Below are 21,469 nucleotides of genomic sequence, written 5' to 3' on the forward strand. Positions count from 1 at the left end.
TCTCAGCACCTGTTCCCAACCAGGTATTTCTCAGCACCTGTTCCCAACCAGGTATTTCTCAGCACCTGTTCCCAACCAGGTATTTCTCAGCACCTGTTCCCATCCAGGTATTTCTCAGCACCTGTTCCCAACCAGGTATTTCTCAGCACCTGTTCCCATCCAGGTATTTCTCAGCACCTGTTCCCATCCAGGTATTTCTCAGCACCTGTTCCCAACCAGGTATTTCTCAGCACCTGTTCCCATCCAGGTATTTCTCAGCACCTGTTCCCATCCAGGTATTTCTCAGCACCTGTTCCCATCCAGGTATTTCTCAGCACCTGTTCCCAACCAGGTATTTCTCAGCACCTGTTCCCATCCAGGTATTTCTCAGCACCTGTTCCCAACCAGGTATTTCTCAGCACCTGTTCCCAACCAGGTATTTCTCAGCACCTGTTCCCAACCAGGTATTTCTCAGCACCTGTTCCCAACCAGGTATTTCTCAGCACCTGTTCCCAACCAGGTATTTCTCAGCACCTGTTCCCAACCAGGTATTTCTCAGCACCTGTTCCCATCCAGGTATTTCTCAGCACCTGTTCCCATCCAGGTATTTCTCAGCACCTGTTCCCAACCAGGTATTTCTCAGCACCTGTTCCCATCCAGGTATTTCTCAGCACCTGTTCCCAACCAGGTATTTCTCAGCACCTGTTCCCAACCAGGTATTTCTCAGCACCTGTTCCCAACCAGGTATTTCTCAGCACCTGTTCCCAACCAGGTATTTCTCAGCACCTGTTCCCAACCAGGTATTTCTCAGCACCTGTTCCCAACCAGGTATTTCTCAGCACCTGTTCCCAACCAGGTATTTCTCAGCACCTGTTCCCATCCAGGTATTTCTCAGCACCTGTTCCCATCCAGGTATTTCTCAGCACCTGTTCCCATCCAGGTATTTCTCAGCACCTGTTCCCAACCAGGTATTTCTCAGCACCTGTTCCCATCCAGGTATTTCTCAGCACCTGTTCCCAACCAGGTATTTCTCAGCACCTGTTCCCAACCAGGTATTTCTCAGCACCTGTTCCCATCCAGGTATTTCTCAGCACCTGTTCCCAACCAGGTATTTCTCAGCACCTGTTTTCACTATGGTGTATTACACTATCGTAACTTTTCTGTTTATTTCTCCGGTTACGTTAGCTATTTTCACGTGAGCTAGGACACAGGGAAATATACTTGACAAAGTATTGTTGAGTGGCAGGAGGGAACACATAAGCTCTGCATGGGAACAAAGTTCATACATTTTTCAGCATCATCGCACGAATGACGGACCAGTTATGTTTACTTTATTCATCAACTGTCCAACAGAAATGTTACTTGCACTTTAAATCCAACCAAGGCCAAAAGACACACAAGGTTCCGGCTCCATTCTCTCGCTGCTCAACCAATGACAATGGCTGCATACAATTAGGTATTTTTCACAGTAAATTACCCACGGCTACTCCAACCTCGGACAACAGCTCCGCCCCCCGCAGCCACGCCTCCCCAGCTTCTCCTTTACCCAAATCCAGATAGCAGATGTTCTGAAAGAGCTGCAAAACCTGGACCCGTACAAATCAGCTGGTCTTGACAATCTGGACCCTCTATTTCTGAAAATTTCTCAAACTGTCCGCCGCCATTGTCGCAACCCCTATTACCAGCCTGTTTAACCTCTCCTTCGTATCATCTGAGATCCCCGAGGATTGGAAAGCTGCCGCGGTCATCCCCCTCTTCAAAGGGGGAGTCACCCTGGACCCAAACTGTTACAGACCTATATCCATCCTGCCCTGCCTATCTAAGGTCTTCGAAAGCCAAGTCAATAAACAGATCACTGACCATCTCGAATCCCACCGTACCTTCTCCGCTGTGCAATCCGGTTTCCGAGCCGGCCACGGGTGCATCTCAGCCACGCTCAAGGTATTAACCGATATCATAACCGCCATTGATAAAAGACAGTACTGTGCAGCCGTCTTCATCGACTTGGCCAAGACTTTCGACTCTGTCAATCACCATATTCTTATCGGCAGACTCAGTAGCCTCGATTTTTCTAATGACTGCCTTGCCTGGTTCACCAACTACTTTGCAGACAGAGTTCAGTGTGTCAAATCTGAGGGCATGTTGTCCGGTCCTCTGGCAGTCTCTATGGGGTACCACAGGGTTCAATTCTCGGGCCGACTCTTTTCTCTGTATGTATCAATGATGTTGCTCTTGCTTCGGGCGATTCCCTGATCCACCTTTACGCAGACGACACCATTCTGTATACTTCTGGCCCTTCCTTGGACACTGTGCTATCTAACCTCCAAACGAGCTTCAATGCCATTCAACACTCCTTCCGTGGCCTCCAACTGCTCTTAAATGTGGACATCTATAAGTACCTAGGTGTCTGGCTAGACTGCAAACTCTCCTTCCAGACTCATATCAAACATCTCCAATCCAAAATCAAATCTAGAGTCGGCTTTCTATTTCGCAAACAAAGCCTCGTTCACTCACGTCGCAAAACTTACCGATCCTCGAGTTCGGCGATATCATCTACAAAATAGCTTCCAATACTCTACTCAGCAAACTGGATGCAGTTTATCACAGCGCCATCCGTTTTGTTACTAAAGCACCTTATACCACCCAGCACTGCGACCTGTATGCTCTAGTCGTCTGTCCCTCGCTACATGTTCGTCGCCAGACCCACTGGCTCCAGGTCATCTACAAGTCTATGCTAGGTAAAGCTCCGTCTTATCTCAGTTCACTGGTCACGATGCACCCGCTCCAGCAGGTGTATCTCACCGATCGTCCCTAAAGCCAAAATCTCATTTGGCCGCCTTTCCTTCCAGTTCTCGGCTGCCTGCGACTGGAATGAATTGCAAAAATCTCTGAAGTTGGAGACTTTTATCTCCCTCACCAACTTTAAACATCTGCTATCTGAGCAGCTAACCGATCGCTGCAGCTTTACATAGTCCATCGGTATATAGCCCACCCAATTTACCTACCTCATCCCCATACTGTTTTTATTTTATTTACTGTTCTGCTCTTTTGCATCACCAGTATCTCTACCAGCACATGTTCATCTGCTCATTTATCACTCCAGTGTTAATCTGCTAAATTGTAATTATTCGCTCCTATGGCCTATTTATTGCCTACCTCCTCATGCCTTTTGCACACACTGTATATAGATTTTTTTGTTCTACTATGTTATTGACTTGTTTATTGTTTATTGTTTACTCCATGTGTAAGTCTGTGTTGTTGTCTGTTCACACTGCTATGCTTTATCTTGGCCAGGTCGCAGTTGGAAATGAGGACTTGTTCTCAACTAGCCTACCTGGTTAAATAAAGGTGAAATAAAAAATTAAATAAATAAAAAGAGAAGCTTTAACCAAGTTTAATTCTATCCCAAAGGTTCTGTACAGCTGTAATCAGACAACCCAACGTTTGTCCAAACCAGATATTTATATCCCACTTAAGATACTCCTCCTTCTCTTCAATCCTTCTTATGGTTTAACAGGAAAAAAGTAACAAGAGCCCAAACCCTTATTACTCCCTTCAGGTGACCTGTCCTCACCACCTGACCTCAACCCTTCCTTCACCTAATCCACAGATGTCCATCTGTCTCCCCTGTATCAACACATCGCTGTCCTCACCTCCTGACCTCAACCCCTCCTTCACCTAATCCACAGATGTCCATCTGTCTCCCCTGTATCAACACATCGCTGTCCTCACCACCTGACCTCAACCCTTCCTTCACCTAATCCACAGATGTCCATCTGTCTCCCCTGTATCAACACATCGCTGTCCTCACCACCTGACCTCAACCACTCCTTCACCTAATCCACAGATGTCCATCTGTCTCCCCTGTATCAACACATCGCTGTCCTCACCTCCTGACCTCAACCCCTCCTTCACCTAATCCACAGATGTCCATCTGTCTCCCTGTATCAACACATCGCTGTCCTCACCTCCTGACCTCAACCACTCCTTCACCTAATCCACAGATGTCCATCTGTCTCCCTGTATCAACACATCGCTGTCCTCACCTCCTGACCTCAACCCCTCCTTCACCTAATCCACAGATGTCCATCTGTCTCCCTGTATCAACACATCGCTGTCCTCACCACCTGACCTCAACCACTCCTTCACCTAATCCACAGATGTCCATCTTTCTCCCTGTATCAACACATCGCTGTCCTCACCACCTGACCTCAACCCTTCCTTCACCTAATCCACAGATGTCCATCTGTCTCCCTGTATCAACACATCGCTCTCCTCTCCTCCTGACCTCAACCCTTCCTTCACCTAATCCACAGATGTCCATCTGTCTCCCTGTATCAACACATCGCTGTCCTCACCACCTGACCTCAACCCTTCCTTCACCTAATCCACAGATGTCCATCTGTCTCCCCTGTATCAACACATCGCTGTCCTCACCTCCTGACCTCAACCCATCCTTCACCTAATCCACAGATGTCCATCTGTCTCCCCTGTATCAACACATCGCTGTCCTCACCTCCTGACCTCAACCCTTCCTTCACCTAATCCACAGATGTCCATCTGTCTCCCCTGTATCAACACATCGCTGTCCTCACCTCCTGACCTCAACCCTTCCTTCACCTAATCCACAGATGTCCATCTGTGTCCCCTGTATCAACACATCGCTGTCCTCAAACTCCTGACCTCAACCCCTCCTTCACCTAATCCACAGATGTCCATCTGTCTCCCCTGTATCAACAAGCTGCTCTCCTCCCGTCCATCCAACACATTCCAACACATTCCACAGCTATCTGTCCTTCTACAGAGAACCCTTAACTTTCTCCTTTGATTCTATCTATAATGTATTTAATATCGCAATGTTCAAAATGTCGAACCCAACAATACATATGAACTGCAATTATTTCTGTAATCATTGCTTTTTTTTATTTTCTCTTGCCGTCCCTTATCGCGCTTCTTTCGTGTGAAGTTGTCTAATGTCCTCTTGTTGGCTGCCTGCGCTGCTTCAAGCAACAGTTTGGGTGTTACGGTGTGTCCCTTTCGGAAGGTTAAGCATTGCACCTGTCTACTATTACTAGACCTCAACTTCTCAAAGTATTGCTATACAGGACTTCGCCCACAGATGGCGCTTGCCTTTCTCTGCCGTTTTTCCCACAGTTAACGACAATGACGTGCGGAAAGCAAATCATATCTCCAACTAATACATATGTTGTTTCAAAGAAGCATATCTCACCTCCCGAGTGGCGCAGTGGTCTAAGGCACTGCAACGCAGTGCTAGCTGTGCCACTAGAGATTCTGGGTTTGAGTCCCAGGCTCTGTCGCAGCCGGCCGCACTAGCGACTCCTGTCGCAGGCCGGGCACAGTGCACGCTGACACGGTCGACAGGTGTATAGTGTTTCCTCTGACACATTGGTGCAGGTGGCTTCTGGGTTAAGTGGGCATTGTGTCAAGAAGCAGTGCAGCTTGGTTGTGTTGTGGAGGACGCACGGCTCCAGACCTTCACCTCTCCCGAGTCCGTACAGGAGTTGCAGCGATGAGACAAGACTGTAACTACCAATTGGACACCACAAAATTGGGGATAAAAAAATACAAAAGATGCATATCTTATAATGCATTAGGTATTTGTTTAGTTTAAATGTTTCCCTTTATGATGAAAAAAAATAATTTCTTAGCGTTAACGTCCCTATTTTGTGTAAACGTTTAAAAAGTGGAAACACCCAGTTAATACATCTCCTCTCAATGAAACACCTAGTTAATACATCTCCTCTCAATGAAACACCTAGTTAATACATCTCCTCTCAATGAAACACCTAGTTAATACATCTCCTCTCAATGAAACACCTAGTTAATACATCTCCTCTCAATGAAACACCTAGTTAATACATCTCCTCTCAATGAAGTAAAATACCTAAACTAGTTAATACATCTCCTCTCAATGAAGTAAAATACCTAAACTAGTTAATACATCTCCTCTCAATGAAGTAAAATACCTAAACTAGTTAATACATCTCCTCTCAATGAAGTAAAATACCTAAACTAGTTAATACATCTCCTCTCAATGAAGTAAAATACCTAAACTAGTTAATACATCTCCTCTCAATGAAGTAAAATACCAAAACTAGTTAATACATCTCCTCTCAATGAAGTAAAATACCAAAACTAGTTAATACATCTCCTCTCAATGAAGTAAAATACCTAAACTAGTTAATACATCTCTTCTCAATGAAGTAAAATACCAAAACTAGTTAATACATCTCCTCTCAATGAAGTAAAATACCTAAACTAGTTAATACATCTCCTCTCAATGAAGTAAAATACCAAAACTAGTTAATACATCTCCTCTCAATGAAGTAAAATACCTAAACTAGTTAATACATCTCCTCTCAATGAAGTAAAATACCTAAACTAGTTAATACATCTCCTCTCAATGAAGTAAAATACCTAAACTAGTTAATACATCTCCTCTCAATGAAGTAAAATACCTAAACTAGTTAATACATCTCCTCTCAATGAAGTAAAATACCTAAACTAGTTAATACATCTCCTCTCAATGAAGTAAAATACCTAAACTAGTTAATACATCTCCTCTCAATGAAGTAAAATACCTAAACTAGTTAATACATCTCCTCTCAATGAAGTAAAATACCTAAACTAGTTAATACATCTCCTCTCAATGAAGTAAAATACCTAAACTAGTTAATACATCTCCTCTCAATGAAGTAAAATACCTAAACTAGTTAATACATCTCCTCTCAATGAAGTAAAATACCTAAACTAGTTAATACATCTCCTCTCAATGAAGTAAAATACCTAAACTAGTTAATACATCTCCTCTCAATGAAGTAAAATACCAAAACTAACTAAGAAGAAGTGAAATAAGAGAGGAGGAGGATAGAGAGGTGGATGGAGAGATGAGGAGGTGGATGGATAGATGGGGAGAAGGGGAGAAGGGGAGGTGGATAGAGAGGGGGAGATGGATAGAGAGGTGGATGGAGAGATGAGGAGGTGGATGGATAGATGGGGAGAAGGGAGAGGTGGATAGAGAGGGGGAGATGGATAGAGAGGTGGATGCAGAGATGGGGAGGTGGATGGAGAGATTGGGAAGAGGGGAGGTGGATAGAGCGACGGAGAGAGAGGTGGAGAGGTAGAGAGAGACAAGGAGAGAGAGTGGTGGAGGGAGAGGTGTAGAGAGAGAGGTAGAGAGGTGGAGAGAGAGGTGGAGTTTTGAGTTTTTATAAAATCTTTATTTTAAACTAAACTATTAACACAAATATTGGTACACTGCCTTTTCAGAAATTACACAACACATGTGTCCTACTTAAATAAACATGTAAAAAAACGAATACATTCAAATTAAAAATAATTTAAATTCAACTTATTACGTCAAGAAAAAATAGTTTCCCCTCCTCCACAAAAAATATCACTCCTTCATAAGTCCACTTCTCCTCAAACAATGAGGGATCTTTAATGAGGGATCTCTAACAGCCGAAAAGAACTCAAAATCCACTTTAATTCTCCCTTTGACTAATCCTTAAAAAACACGTCTTACATCCTTACGATATCCCATCTCTATCTTATTGTTCCTACTCAGAAAAATTAACATTTTAGCTTGACCCAAAATAAAATGTAACGGTTGACATTTTCTCTTCTGTTGCTTACTATATTGAAACCCTAAAATAAAAACAGTGTTATTGAAAATGTCCCCTACAGCTGTAAACAAAGACTAGTATTTCAAAGTGAGTCTTTATCCTCTCACACTCCATAAAACAGTGAAAAATTGTTTATCTTATGTTACAAAAAGGACATCCATCTCCAACATCTGAGTTAATGTAGATACAAAAGCATTAACTGCAATGATGCCATGTATCACCCCCTATTACATATCACCAGTCCCCTGTACAGTGTTCTCCATGCTGGCTTTACCTTGTCATCAACACCCTCCATTACATATCACCAGTCCCCTGTACAGTGTTCTCCATGCTGGCTTTACCTTGTCATCAACACCCTCCATTACATATCACCAGTCCCCTGTACAGTGTTCTCCATGCTGGCTTTACCTTGTCATCAACACCCTCCATTACATATCACCAGTCCCCTGTACAGTGTTCTCCATGCTGGCTTTACCTTGTCATCAACACCCTCCATTACATATCACCAGTCCCCTGTACAGTGTTCTCCATGCTGGCTTTACCTTGTCATCAACACCCTCCATTACATATCACCAGTCCCCTGTACAGTGTTCTCCATGCTGGCTTTACCTTGTCATCAACACCCTCCATTACATATCACCAGTCCCCTGTACAGTGTTCTCCATGCTGGCTTTACCTTGTCATCAACACCCTCCATTACATATCACCAGTCCCCTGTACAGTGTTCTCCATGCTGGCTTTACCTTGTCATCAACACCCTCCATTACATATCACCAGTCCCCTGTACAGTGTTCTCCATGCTGGCTTTACCTTGTCATCAACACCCTCCATTACATATCACCAGTCCCTGTACAGTGTTCTCCATGCTGGCTTTACCTTGTCATCAACACCCTCCATTACATATCACCAGTCCCCTGTACAGTGTTCTCCATGCTGGCTTTACCTTGTCATCAACACCCTCCATTACATATCACCAGTCCCTGTACAGTGTTCTCCATGCTGGCTTTACCTTGTCATCAACACCCTCCATTACATATCACCAGTCCCCTGTACAGTGTTCTCTATGCTGGCTTTACCTTGTCATCAACACCCTCCATTACATATCACCAGTCCCCTGTACAGTGTTCTCCATGCTGGCTTTACCTTGTCATCAACACCCTCCATTACATATCACCAGTCCCCTGTACAGTGTTCTCCATGCTGGCTTTACCTTGTCATCAACACCCTCCATTACATATCACCTGTCCCCTGTACAGTGTTCTCCATGCTGGCTTTACCTTGTCATCAACACCCTCCATTACATATCACCAGTCCCCTGTACAGTGTTCTCCATGCTGGCTTTACCTTGTCATCAACACCCTCCATTACATATCGCCAGTCCCCTGTACAGTGTTCTCCATGCTGGCTTTACCTTGTCATCAAGGCCAAGTTTTACCCTGAATGGAGTATATTTTCTATTTTTCAATGTATCTTTATTTAAAACGTTGACACTATCTAACTCCTTCCCATTCACCTCATCCAATCCCACCTCTTCCAACCCTTTCCAATCCAGTACTAAAGCCTTTCTGTCTGACTCTGGGATATTGGGTGTAATCCCTAGTCTTGGAAATGGGGCATCTTCATCTTGTCTTTTTGTAGTAACTCTTGAGCATAATCCCCTCTTCTGCTGACAGAGCCTTCCTGCAACTTCCCAGCAGTTTTCCGACAATCCTTTTTCGACCTCACCCCCAAATGTTCAGCCATTTCTGGGCTTGTCAAACCTGCCCATGTTATTTTTGACATCAGAAACCTTGCTGATTCAATAAATTATTCACTTTCACGAAAGAAAACTGTTATATTATATTCCTGCATATATTTAATCTGTTTTGTCAAATTCAGAAATTGAAGTGTCTTTTCAATGCCATACCTCCCTTCCACCCCATTTCTCTTGCTATTTTGTGGTGACTCATCAGAAGTCTCACTCTCGCTATCATCCCCAGAAGAAATCTCCGTCTCTACAATTTATCATCTCTATCATCCTCTTAGAATTACAACCTTCATCACCCCTTAAATTCTTCCTCTTTCTCCTCGTTACTTAGAACACAGCTGCATCATTTTCCATCATTGTTTCACTCTCCTCTTGAACTCCCATTTCACTCTCCAGCACACCCTCAACGACCTCCATCGCAGTCTCACCTACTGCCCTCCCTGCCCTCTTTTCCCTGCTCTACCACAACTTCCCCTACTGCCCTCCCTGCCCTCTTTTCCCTGCTCTACCACAACTTCCCCTACTGCCCTCCCTGCCCTCTTTTCCCTGCTCTACCACAACTTCCCCTACTGCCCTCCCTGCCCTCTTTTCCCTGCTCTACCACAACTTCCCCTACTGCCCTCCCTGCCCTCTTTTCCCTGCTCTACCACAACTTCCCCTACTGCCCTCCCTGCCCTCTTTTCCCTGCTCTACCACAACTTCCCCTACTGCCCTGCCCTCTGCTCTACCACAACTTCCCCTACTGCCCTCCCTGCCCTCTTTTCCCTGCTCTACCACAACTTCCCCTACTGCCCTCCCTGCCCTCTTTTCCCTGCTCTACCACAACTTCCCCTACTGCCCTCCCTGCCCTCTTTTCCCTGCTCTACCACAACTTCCGCCATTGCCACATTGCTCTACTTTCCTATTTCTCCCACCACATCTGCCCACCTTCTCCCGTCACCTTCTCCCTTAGCCTGTTCATCCCTTCTCCTGAACCCTTAGCCTGTTCATCCCTTCTCCTGAACCCTTAGCCTGTTCATCCCTTCTCCTGAACCCTTAGCCTGTTCATCCCTTCTCCTGAACCCTCAGCCTGTTCATCCCTTCTCCTGAACCCTCAGCCTGTTCATCCCTTCTCCTGAACCCTCAGCCTGTTCATCCCTTCTCCTGAACCCTCAGCCTGTTCATCCCTTCTCCTTCTCCCTCAGCCTGTTCATCCCTTCTCCCCCTCAGCCTGTTCATCCCTTCTCCTGCACCCTCAGCCTGTTCATCCCTTCTCCTGAACCCTTAGCCTGTTCATCCCTTCTCCTGAACCCTCAGCCTGTTCATCCCTTCTCCTGAACCCTCAGCCTGTTCATCCCTTCTCCTGAACCCTCAGCCTGTTCATCCCTTCTCCTGCACCCTCAGCCTGTTCATCCCTTCACCTTCTCCCTCAGCCTGTTCATCCCTTCTCCTTCTCCCTCAGCCTGTTCATCCCTTCTCCCTCAGCCTGTTCATCCCTTCTCCTTCTCCCTCAGCCTGTTCATCCCTTCACCTTCTCCCTCAGCCTGTTCATCCCTTCACCTTCTCCCTCAGCCTGTTCATCCCTTCACCTTCTCCCTCAGCCTGTTCATCCCTTCACCTTCTCCCTCAGCCTGTTCATCCCTTCTCCTTCTCCCTCAGCCTGTTCATCCCTTCACCTTCTCCCTCAGCCTGTTCATCCCTTCTCCTTCTCCCTCAGCCTGTTCATCCCTTCACCTTCTCCCTTAGCCTGTTCATCCCTTCTCCTTCTCCCTTAGCCTGTTCATCCCTTCTCCTTCTCCCTTAGCCTGTTCATCCCTTCTCCTTCTCCCTTAGCCTGTTCATCCCTTCTCCTGAACCCTCAGCCTGTTCATCCCTTCTCCTGAACCCTCAGCCTGTTCATCCCTTCTCCTGAACCCTCAGCCTGTTCATCCCTTCTCCTGAACCCTCAGCCTGTTCATCCCTTCTCCTGAACCCTCAGCCTGTTCATCCCTTCTCCTGAACCCTCAGCCTGTTCATCCCTTCTCCTGAACCCTCAGCCTGTTCATCCATTCTCCTGAACCCTCAGCCTGTTCATCCCTTCTCCTGAACCCTCAGCCTGTTCATCCCTTCTCCTGAACACTCAGCCTGTTCATCCCTTCTCCTGAACCCTCAGCCTGTTCATCCCTTCTCAGTGGTGCTTTATCTGCACCAGCGCTAGAGCTGCTACCGGGCTCTGCACGCTCATTCTCTGGACAATTACGCTCCAGATGCACCTCTCTTCCACACCCAAAGCATTTCATTGATTCAGTAGAAGCGTAGAACACATCATCAAACCCATCAATCTTGAAACTGAACGCTAAATTAATTTAGTCCGTATCCTTCTTTAAAATCATGTGCACCTGTCTCCTATGAGATGCGACATGTTTCAGCAAAGGCGATTTGCATCCAAAAATAAAAATGTTTACTGGAGAAACAAGTTGTCCATGAGGAGATTATTCTCGCTCCAACCACTTCATCTCTAACAAATGGAGGCACATTAGAAAGGAGAACTTTCTTCGCCGGATTCATAAGAAGATATACCAACGTCTGTGTCTCCCGCAACACAGCACCACTCTACCAACTATTGTATTCCCCTTTTCAATAGAATCTAAGAATATTACTACAGTGCTTTTCATCCTTGAGATTGATTTTATTTGCAATAAAATGCTAATTAATTACTTAAAAATCATACAATGTGATTTTCTGGAAGTGTACCTATGATACATTACAGACCTCTACATGCTTTGTAAGAAGGAAAACCTTCAAAATAGGCAGTGTATCAAATATTTGTTCTCCCCACTGTATATATACACACCGAAACCCAATAGGGTGAAACGAATTCCAGTCTCTCCCATAATCGCTCCTGCTTCCCGACTCACTCTCAGCATGCACTCCGAGAATGAGCTGGCTGATCAAAGGAGGTGAGAGAGTTCCAAAAAGACAGGCAGAGCAGTAATAATGATCTGAATACACTAAGAGAGGAGCTGCAGGAGAGAAAGAGGACAGAGGACAGGCTGCAGGAGAGAAAGAGAACAGAGGACAGGCTGCAGGAGAGAAAGAGTACAGAGGACAGGCTGCAGGAGAGAAAGAGAACAGAGGACAGGCTGCAGGAGAGAAAGAGAACAGAGGACAGGCTGCAGGAGAGAAAGAGAACAGAGGACAGGCTGCAGGAGAGAAAGAGAACAGAGGACAGGCTGCAGGAGAGAAAGAGAACAGAGGACAGGCTGCAGGAGAGAAAGAGTACAGAGGACAGGCTGCAGGAGAGAAAGAGAACAGAGGACAGGCTGCAGGAGAGACAGAGAACAGAGGACAGGCTGCAGGAGAGAAAGAGAACAGAGGACAGGCTGCAGGAGAGAAAGAGAACAGAGGACAGGCTGCAGGAGAGACAGAGAACAGAGGACAGGCTGCAGGAGAGAAAGAGAACAGAGGACAGGCTGCAGGAGAGAAAGAGAACAGAGGACAGGCTGCAGGAGAGACAGAGAACAGAGGACAGGCTGCAGGAGAGAAAGAGAACAGAGGACAGGCTGCAGGAGAGAAAGAGAACAGAGGACAGGCAGGCTGCAGGAAAGAAAGAGAACAGAGGACAGGCTGCAGGAGAGAAAGAGAACAGAGGACAGGCTGCAGGAGAGAAAGAGTACAGAGGACAGGCTGCAGGAGAGAAAGAGAACAGAGGACAGGCTGCAGGAGAGAAAGAGTACAGAGGACAGGCTGCAGGAGAGAAAGAGAACAGAGGACAGGCTGCAGGAGAGAAAGAGTACAGAGGACAGGCTGCAGGAGAGAAAGAGAACAGAGGACAGGCTGCAGGAGAGAAAGAGTACAGAGGACAGGCTGCAGGAGAGAAAGAGTACAGAGGACAGGCTGCAGGAGAGAAAGAGAACAGAGGACAGGCTTCAGGAGAGAAAGAGAACAGAGAGCAGCTAGATCACCACTCTATGACCTGTCCTCACACAGCAGAGGAGCCCATCTCAACCAGTCAGGCCTCCCTAACCCTGCCATCCCACCCTCAGTATCTATGACCATGTTCACCCATACAGAGAGACAATCCCCATCTTTACCAAGACTCTCGAGGACATCGCTTTAAACCGCAACCCAACCTCTCAACCCAGGAACAGTGGAGCAATCCCCCCCCCCCCCGATATCACAGAGACAACACCCCCGACCAGCATCCTGGACCCCCAGCCACGACCACAGCACCACCGACCTCAATGCCCACCCCAGCCTAGCTTCAGACCCACCCAGACCCACCCAAATATGCATATTTGCATAAGATACCTTAGATAACTGAGGTTGTTCCCTCCAGAATCCCTTTCCCTTTTCCCCTTTTCCTAGGTGTTTGCCCTGGATAGATCTCTACTGAGGATTCAGTTTAACACGGTAGCATTTTGCTCTAGTCTAGGAGAGGTAGATGCAGCCTTCCAACAGGGGGAAAGGCCAGCTTAGGGCTCCAAGGTTTTCTTCTGGGTTATTTTGTTGTTGCACGCTAGCCATGTGATCGTACTAACATTCATTCTGATTACTATGACTACGCCTAATTCACATCATCTAGGCTCCGCATGCTTTATCGGCTGAAACGTGAAAGGAATTAACCAGGTGATCAAACCTAGCTGAGTGGATGCGTCGTCCTTAAGTCCAGACATTGTTTTTCTCCAAGAGGCCCATCTCCGGGTCCAGCGACCATGATAAACTAAAGAGAGGATGGGTAGGTCAAATATTTCACTCCAACGTTGGTGCTGAGGCCAGAGGGGAAGCCATCCTTATCAGAAAAGACACCCCGTTTGTCTCCTCCAAAGTCATTTCAGATACTGAAGGCAGATATATTATCGTGATGGGGAAACTGTTTGGCACACAGGTTATTCTGGCTAACCTCTATGGTCCTAACTGGGATGACGCTCAAATTCTCTCTGACCTCATCGTAACACTTCCTGACCTTAACTCTCATCATTTGATATTGGGGCGGAGATTTCAATTGTGTATTGCATCCAAGTCTAGACAGATCCAGACCGAAGCCCAACATTGTAATTTCAAAATCAGGCGCAGTAATCAACTCATTTTTAGAATCCTAGAATTGATCTGATCCATGGAGGAATCACACTGCTAAACTACTTTTTTCTCCAGTCCACCACTCACGCTCTAGAATTGACTATTTCCTGCGAGACAATACAATTCTTCCTTTTGTAACTAATAGCCAATATCAAAGCGTCGTTATCTCAGACCATAGCCCTGTCCAGCTAGATATCTGCTTTCCAGAGAGTACTGTGTCACAAAGCGCGTGGTGACTTGACCCACTACTACTATCCTGTAAATGTAAAAAAAAAGTAGATATCAACTCACATTGATGTCTTTTTACAGATTATCTGCAACGTGGAAGTGACTCATTCTACTGTGTGGGAGACATTAAAAGCATATATAAGGTGCAAAATTATTTCATACACAGCGTGTATGACAACAAACATCGCGCCAAACGCTTATCAGGACTATCTCGACTCATTCTAGATGTGGACAACAGATATGCCTCTTCTCTGACTCCTGAACTCAACAAAGAGAGACTGTCAAATTCCGATTGCTGCACCAATCTTTCCACCAAACAAATGGAGCAGCTTCTGTTTAAGTCGAGGCAAAAATGATATGAACGCGGAGAGTATGCTGCTAGCAGCACCATACCTAAAATCTGTGTTGCAGCTTCTACCTATCCCCCCCCAAAAAATCAACAAACAATTTAAGCATTTATATTCTGCTCTTTACTTGTCAGAAGGCTCTTCCTGACACATCTCGTATGCATCCATTTCTAGACAATCTGGACATCCCCTACATCAATTCACATGAACAAACCAACATGGATGCCTCAATAAATGATGATGAAGCTACTTTAGCAATCCAGTCCATGCAGAGTGGTAAAGCCCCTGGGCCTAATGGCTTCCCTATTGCATTTTATAAAGCATTCTCCTCTAAATTATCCCCTCTCCTCAGCTCAATGTACAATGAAATCCTTTCTAGTCAGAAACTGCCACAGACACTCACTAAGGTCCTCTCGTGCCGTTTAGAGGCAGTGATGCCTAATATAATTCACTCACCAAACCAGAATTATCTCAGGTAAGAAATCTTTCTATAATATGCGCCAGCTATCTAATGTTCTTTATTCTGCCCACTCAACTCTACAGCCAGAGGTTGTCATCTCTCCTGATGCTGAAGACTTTTGAATACAATCTCTCCTGGACAACTTTTTAGCCTTAACATTCTCCAACTTTATAGTTGACAAATTAGCATTCTTGGCTAATCTAAAGAAACATAAGAGGAAACCAAAAATAATAGACAATGAAAGATGGTTTGATAATGATTGGAGAAATGTAAGGAAGTCATTGGGGAATAGATCTAATCAAAAACACAGAGAACCAGACAACAACAAAATATACATCTTTAATATGTAGAAACACTGAAGCAATACAAACACGCCCTAAGAACAAAAACGGAACAGCACATTAGAAATCAGCTGGATGGAATTGAGGAATCCATAGAATGAAACCACTTCAGGGAGAATTGGAATATATTAAACAAACCTCATCATGAGGAATTGACTATCCAAAGTGGTGATGTGGTGAAATCACTTAGCAAACCTCTACAGAAATATAACAAAGAGCCCAGAACAACAAGATATACAAGAACAATTACACATTACCTTTAATCAGCAGTCAAAGACTATCAGAATCCTGTGGATTCCCCAATTACAGAAGAATAATTATTGGAAAAACTATGCACTCTCCAACCCAAAAAAGCCTGTGGTGCTGATGGTATTTTAAATGAAATTATCAAATATACAGACCACAAATTCAAACTGGCTATACTCAAACTCAACATTATCCTCACTGCAGGGATTTTCCCCGATATTTGGAACCAAGGATTGATCACACCAATCTATAAAAAGGGAGACAAATTTGACTCAAATAATTAGAGGAAAATTGGGGAAAATTCTCTGCAGTATCCTAAATAGCTAACTACGTCATTTCCTTGACGAACACAACGTCCTGAGCAGAAGCCAGATTGGATTTTTAACAAATGATCGCACACCAAACCACCAATACCCTCCACACTCTATTGACAAACAAGTCAATCAAAACAAAATCAAGAAAGCATTTGATTCAATTTGGCACAAATGTCTTTTTTATAAACTAATACAAAGTGGCATTGGAGGGAAAAAATATGACGTTATTAAATCAATGTACACTAAAAACAAATGTGTGGTTAAAATTGGCAACAAGCAAACAGACTTCTTCTCTCAGGGACGGGGAGTGAAACAGGGCTGCCCAATAAGTCCAACACTATTTAACATCTACATTAATGAATTGGCAAAAACATTAGAAGAATCGGCAGCACCTGGTATCATCCTACACAACACTGAAATCAAGTGTCTGCTGTACGCAGATGACCTGGTGCTGCTGTCTCCCACTAAGGAGGGTCTGCGGTCTCCCACTAAGGAGGGTCTGCTGTCTCCCACTAAGGAGGGTCTGCTGTCTCCCACTAAGGAGGGTCTGCTGTCTCCCACTAAGGAGGGTCTGCTGTACGCAGATGACCTGGTGCTGCTGTCTCCCACAAAGGAGTTGCAGCAGCACCTATATCATCTGCACAGGTTCTGTCAGACCTGGGCTCTGACCGTTAACCACAGGTTCTGTCAGACCTGGGCTCTGACCGTTAACCACAGGTTCTGTCAGACCTGGGCTCTGACCGTTAACCACAGGTTCTGTCAGACCTGGGCTCTGACCGTTAATCACAGGTTCTGTCAGACCTGGGCTCTGACCGTTAACCACAGGTTCTGTCAGACCTGGGCTCTGACCGTTAACCACAGGTTCTGTCAGATCTGGGCTCTGACCGTTAATCTAAAATAAATGAATATAATGATATTCCAAAAAAAGGACCGGAAATCAGGATCACAGATATAAATTATATTTGCACACAGTTCTATTAGAACACACCAAAAACAAAGCAAGAAGAGCATTCTATGCTATTAAAAGTAACATTGAAATTGAAATTCCAATTAGAATCTGGTTCAAAATGCTCCAATCAGTTATAGAACCAATTGCTCTATACGGCAGCGAAGTATGGGGTCCACTCTCTAACAATGAATTTCCCAAATGGGACAAACATCCAATTGAAATACTGCGTGTAGAGTTTTGCCAGACTGTATTGGAAGTGCAAAGAAAACCTCCAAATAATGTATGCAAAGCAGAATTGGGCCAAACCCCCTTTATTCTAATAGAAAAAAAAGAGTCATCACATTTTAAAACCATCTAAAAACAAGTGACCCGAGAACATTCCATCTTGACAATGTCAAGAAATGAAACAAGAGAAATGTCCCTCAGCCAGCTGGTTCTGAGACTCAGTTTACTAACCCAAACCAACCCCATAGAGACTCAAGGCATCACACAGACCATCTGGCCCAACCAAATAATCACAAAGCAAAAATAAAAAATATATCACCTATTGGAAGGACACCACAAACAACCAAAGTAAATGTCAATGCTATTTGTCTCTCAACAGACAGTACATGGTGGCAGACTATCTGATCGCTGTGACTGATAGAAAACTGAGGAAAACACTGACTAGGTACAGACTCAGTGAGCACAGTTTGGCTATAGAGACCGGTCGTTACAGGCAAACCTGGCTGCCCAGAGAGGACAGGCTGTGCTCACTCTGCTCCAGGGGAGAGGTAGAGACAGAGCTGCATTTCCTATTCCTATTACACTGTGAATACTCATACCTAAGATAATATTTATTTCCCAAAATTATAGTTCAGTACAAAGAATTTGAAACTATAAAAGATTAAAAATATTATATTTATTGGGTGAAAAGACAAAATGAGAGAGGTAGAGAGAGGTGGAGAGAGAGGTGGAGCAAGAGAGAGAGAGAGAGAGAGAGAGAGAGAGAGATGGATGGATGGATGGAGAGAGAGAGAGAGAGAGAGAGAGAGAGAGAGAGAGAGAGAGAGAGAGAGAGAGAGAGAGAGAGAGAGAGAGAGATGGATGGATGGAGAGAGAGAGGTAGAGCGAGAGAGGTGGAGAGAGAGAGGTAGACGATACTTAAACTCTTTAACATCATACTTAGCTCTGGCATCTTCCCCAATACTTGGAACCAAGAAATGATCACCCCAATCCACCGAAGTGGAGACACATTTGACCCCAATAACTTCCGTGGGATATGTATCAACAGCAACATTGGGAAAATACTCTGCATTATAATTAACAGCACACTAGTTCATTTCCTCAGTGAAAACAATGTACTGAGCAAATGTCAAATTGGCTTTTTACCCAATTATTTTGGCAGCCAAATATGTGTCCTCCTGCCACAACCTGAGGGACAGCCAGTGAAAAGTGCAATGTAATGTCAATAATATTTCCCGTTTAGTTTTGGCTTTCATACCATGTCATGTGGCTTTCTGTCATGTTGAGACTGGTCTACTGCTATTGCTTTAATGTATTATTATTCTCATGAATATTGTTGTTGTTGTCGTTGCTGTTAATGGTAATCACATTTCCACTTCTACTACTATTATTATTGCTGTTGGTCCCACCATTTTTGCTATATGTATGCTTTGACAATGTACAGTTGAGTCGGAAGTTTACATACACTTAGGTCGGAGCCATTAAAACTTGTTTTTCAATCACTACACAAATTTCTTGTTAACAAACTATAGTTTTGGCAAGTCGGTTACGACATCTACTTTGTGCATGACACAAGTCATTTTTCCAACAATTGTTTACAGACAGATTATTTCACTCTATCACAATTCCAGTGAGTCAGAAGTGTACATACACTAAGTTGACTGTGCCTTTAAACATCTTGGAAAATTCCAGAAAATGATGTCATGGCTTTAGAAGCTTCTGATAGGCTAATTTACATCATTTGAGTCAATTGGAGGTGTACCTGTGGATGCATTTCAAGGCCTACCTTCAAACTCAGTGCCTCTTTGCTTGACATCATGGGAAAATCAAAAGAAATCAGCCAAGACCTCTGAAAAAAATGTGTAGACCTCCACAAGTCAGGTTCATCCTTGGGAGCAATTTCCAAATGCCTGAAGGTACCATGTTCATCTCTACAAACAATAGTACGCAAGTATAAACACCATGGGACCACGCAGCCGTCATACCGCTCAGGAAGGAGACGCGTTCTGTCTCCTAGAGATGAACATACTTTCAGTGCAAAAAGTGCAAATGAATCCCAGAACAACAGCAAAGGACCTTGTGAAGATGCTGGAGGAAACCAGTACAAAAGTATCTATATCCACATTCAAACAAGTCCTATATTGACTATGAGCGGACAAAGTAATTTGATGTCACTCGAAATCTCGATCTTCTTCTTTAGATGAAACAGGAACACAAGACGATTATCTTTAAACTATAACAAAAACCACAGGTTTGACTTTGTCTTAATGGTTCTTTGTGGATAGCTCCCCTCTCTTGGTGTCCATCCTCCAGAGATAGTTTATCTTCTTCCTCTCCGCTCTTCGCTGGTTCCCTCCTCCCTCATGTAGGGAAAAGAGAATAAGTCATTAGTACCGTCAGCTGTGCTTAATTAATTGCCTCTGGTCACATTGACTCACATGCCTTGTTGGGCTACTATCCGTGAGCACAGCCTGCCCTTCCAGATACCTTCCCCATCTGGACCGGAGGGTCGTGCGCCAGACGCACTGTCTTGGTCAAGTCGGGACAGCGCGTCTGCATTCCCGTTCCTCGATCCGGCCCTGTGGATTACATGGAAAGAGAACGATTGTAACGCAAGAAAGCATCTGGCTATTCTGTTGATATTGTTTCTCTTACCAGCCATCCACGTGAGGGGAGTATGGTCAGAGACTAATGCAAACCTACGACCCAGCAGGTAGTACCGGACTTAACTGAGAGCCCACTTAATGGCTAGGGCCTCTTTTTCTACGGTAGCATATCTCTGTTCCCGATTGCTGAGCATCCGACTTATGAAGAGAATAGGCCTCTCTGCTTCGCCTTCACCCTGAGCTAGGACGGCCCCGAGCCCCGTATCTGAGGCGTCTACTTGCAAAATGAAGTCTTGTGAGAAGTCTGGAGCCTGTAGGACGGGATCAGAACACAGGCCATCTTTAAGCAATTGAAAGGCATCTTCCGTCTCGTCCTTCCACTCTACCCGGTTTGGCAAGTTTTTCTTGATGAGGTTTGTGAGGGGGTTGGCAATGGTTGCAATGACTACATTGTCTATGTCCCATCAAGTGTGTGGGAGAAGCATGTCCCAATTTTTCCCGTCCCTGGACAACACTCTTCTCAACATGCTTTTGAGCGTTTTGTTCAAGCATTCGCACAACCCACCTGTTTGAGGGTGGAATATGCTTGTACATATCTGTTGAACCTGATACAACCGACACAAGTCCTTCATCAACCGGCACATGAATGGGTTTCCCTGATCGGTTAGGATCGTCTTGGGAAGGCCCCCCCGAGAGAACATCATGAACAAATCCTTGGCAATTCCCTTTGACGACATATTACGCAGGGGTATGGCCTCTGGGAACTTGGTAGCGTAATCTATGACCACTAGGATGAACTCGTGTCCTCTTGGGAGGGGTCCCACGAGGTCCATAGTTTTGCGTTCAAAGGGTGTCTCTATAATGGAGAGAGGAATCAAAGTGTTATGTAGGTGTGGTCGTGGGGCTGTACGCTGACATTGGTCACACGTCCTACAATACCTGGCCACATCTCGGGTGACACGGGGCCAATAGAATCTTTACACAATTCTGTCGATAGTTTTGTCCCATGCAGGGTGTTCTCCTAGGACATGGGGATGGGCAAACTGTAGGACTGTATCCCTGTATGGTCTAGGCACCATTAATAATTCCTGGTTTTCCCCCCTTCGTTGCACGACCCAATATAAGAGACCCCGCCTGATTGCATAGTAAGGAAGAGGGGGCTCACCTGATCCGTCGACGTTCCTCCAGTCGATCACCTTCACCTTCCTCATGGCCTCCCTTAGGTCTGGGTCTCTATGCTGCGAGGTGCCGAACTGTCCCTTTAATTCCTGGGGCAGGTTGACCTCGGTAGAGGGGTGTGGAGGCTGTTCCCCATCCCCGCCAGGGTTGACCGAGGAGATCCCT

The 21,469-nt window shown here is 45.1% G+C and overlaps 1 long non-coding RNA gene across 1 annotated transcript; it reads right to left on the minus strand.

Moving 5' to 3' along the window:
• Positions 1-3,584: 3,584 nt before the first annotated feature.
• On the minus strand, positions 3,585-4,697 carry LOC127930664 (uncharacterized). The gene is made up of 4 exons (XR_008138661.1): positions 4,663-4,697; positions 4,521-4,582; positions 3,816-3,894; positions 3,585-3,657 (listed from the first exon to the last, which is right to left on the minus strand). It is a non-coding gene; the product is annotated as an uncharacterized LOC127930664 (long non-coding RNA).
• Positions 4,698-21,469: the final 16,772 nt, after the last annotated feature.

Source organism: Oncorhynchus keta, chromosome 6 (genome assembly GCF_023373465.1).
Source record: "Oncorhynchus keta strain PuntledgeMale-10-30-2019 chromosome 6, Oket_V2, whole genome shotgun sequence".
Lineage (NCBI taxonomy): Eukaryota > Metazoa > Chordata > Actinopteri > Salmoniformes > Salmonidae > Oncorhynchus > Oncorhynchus keta.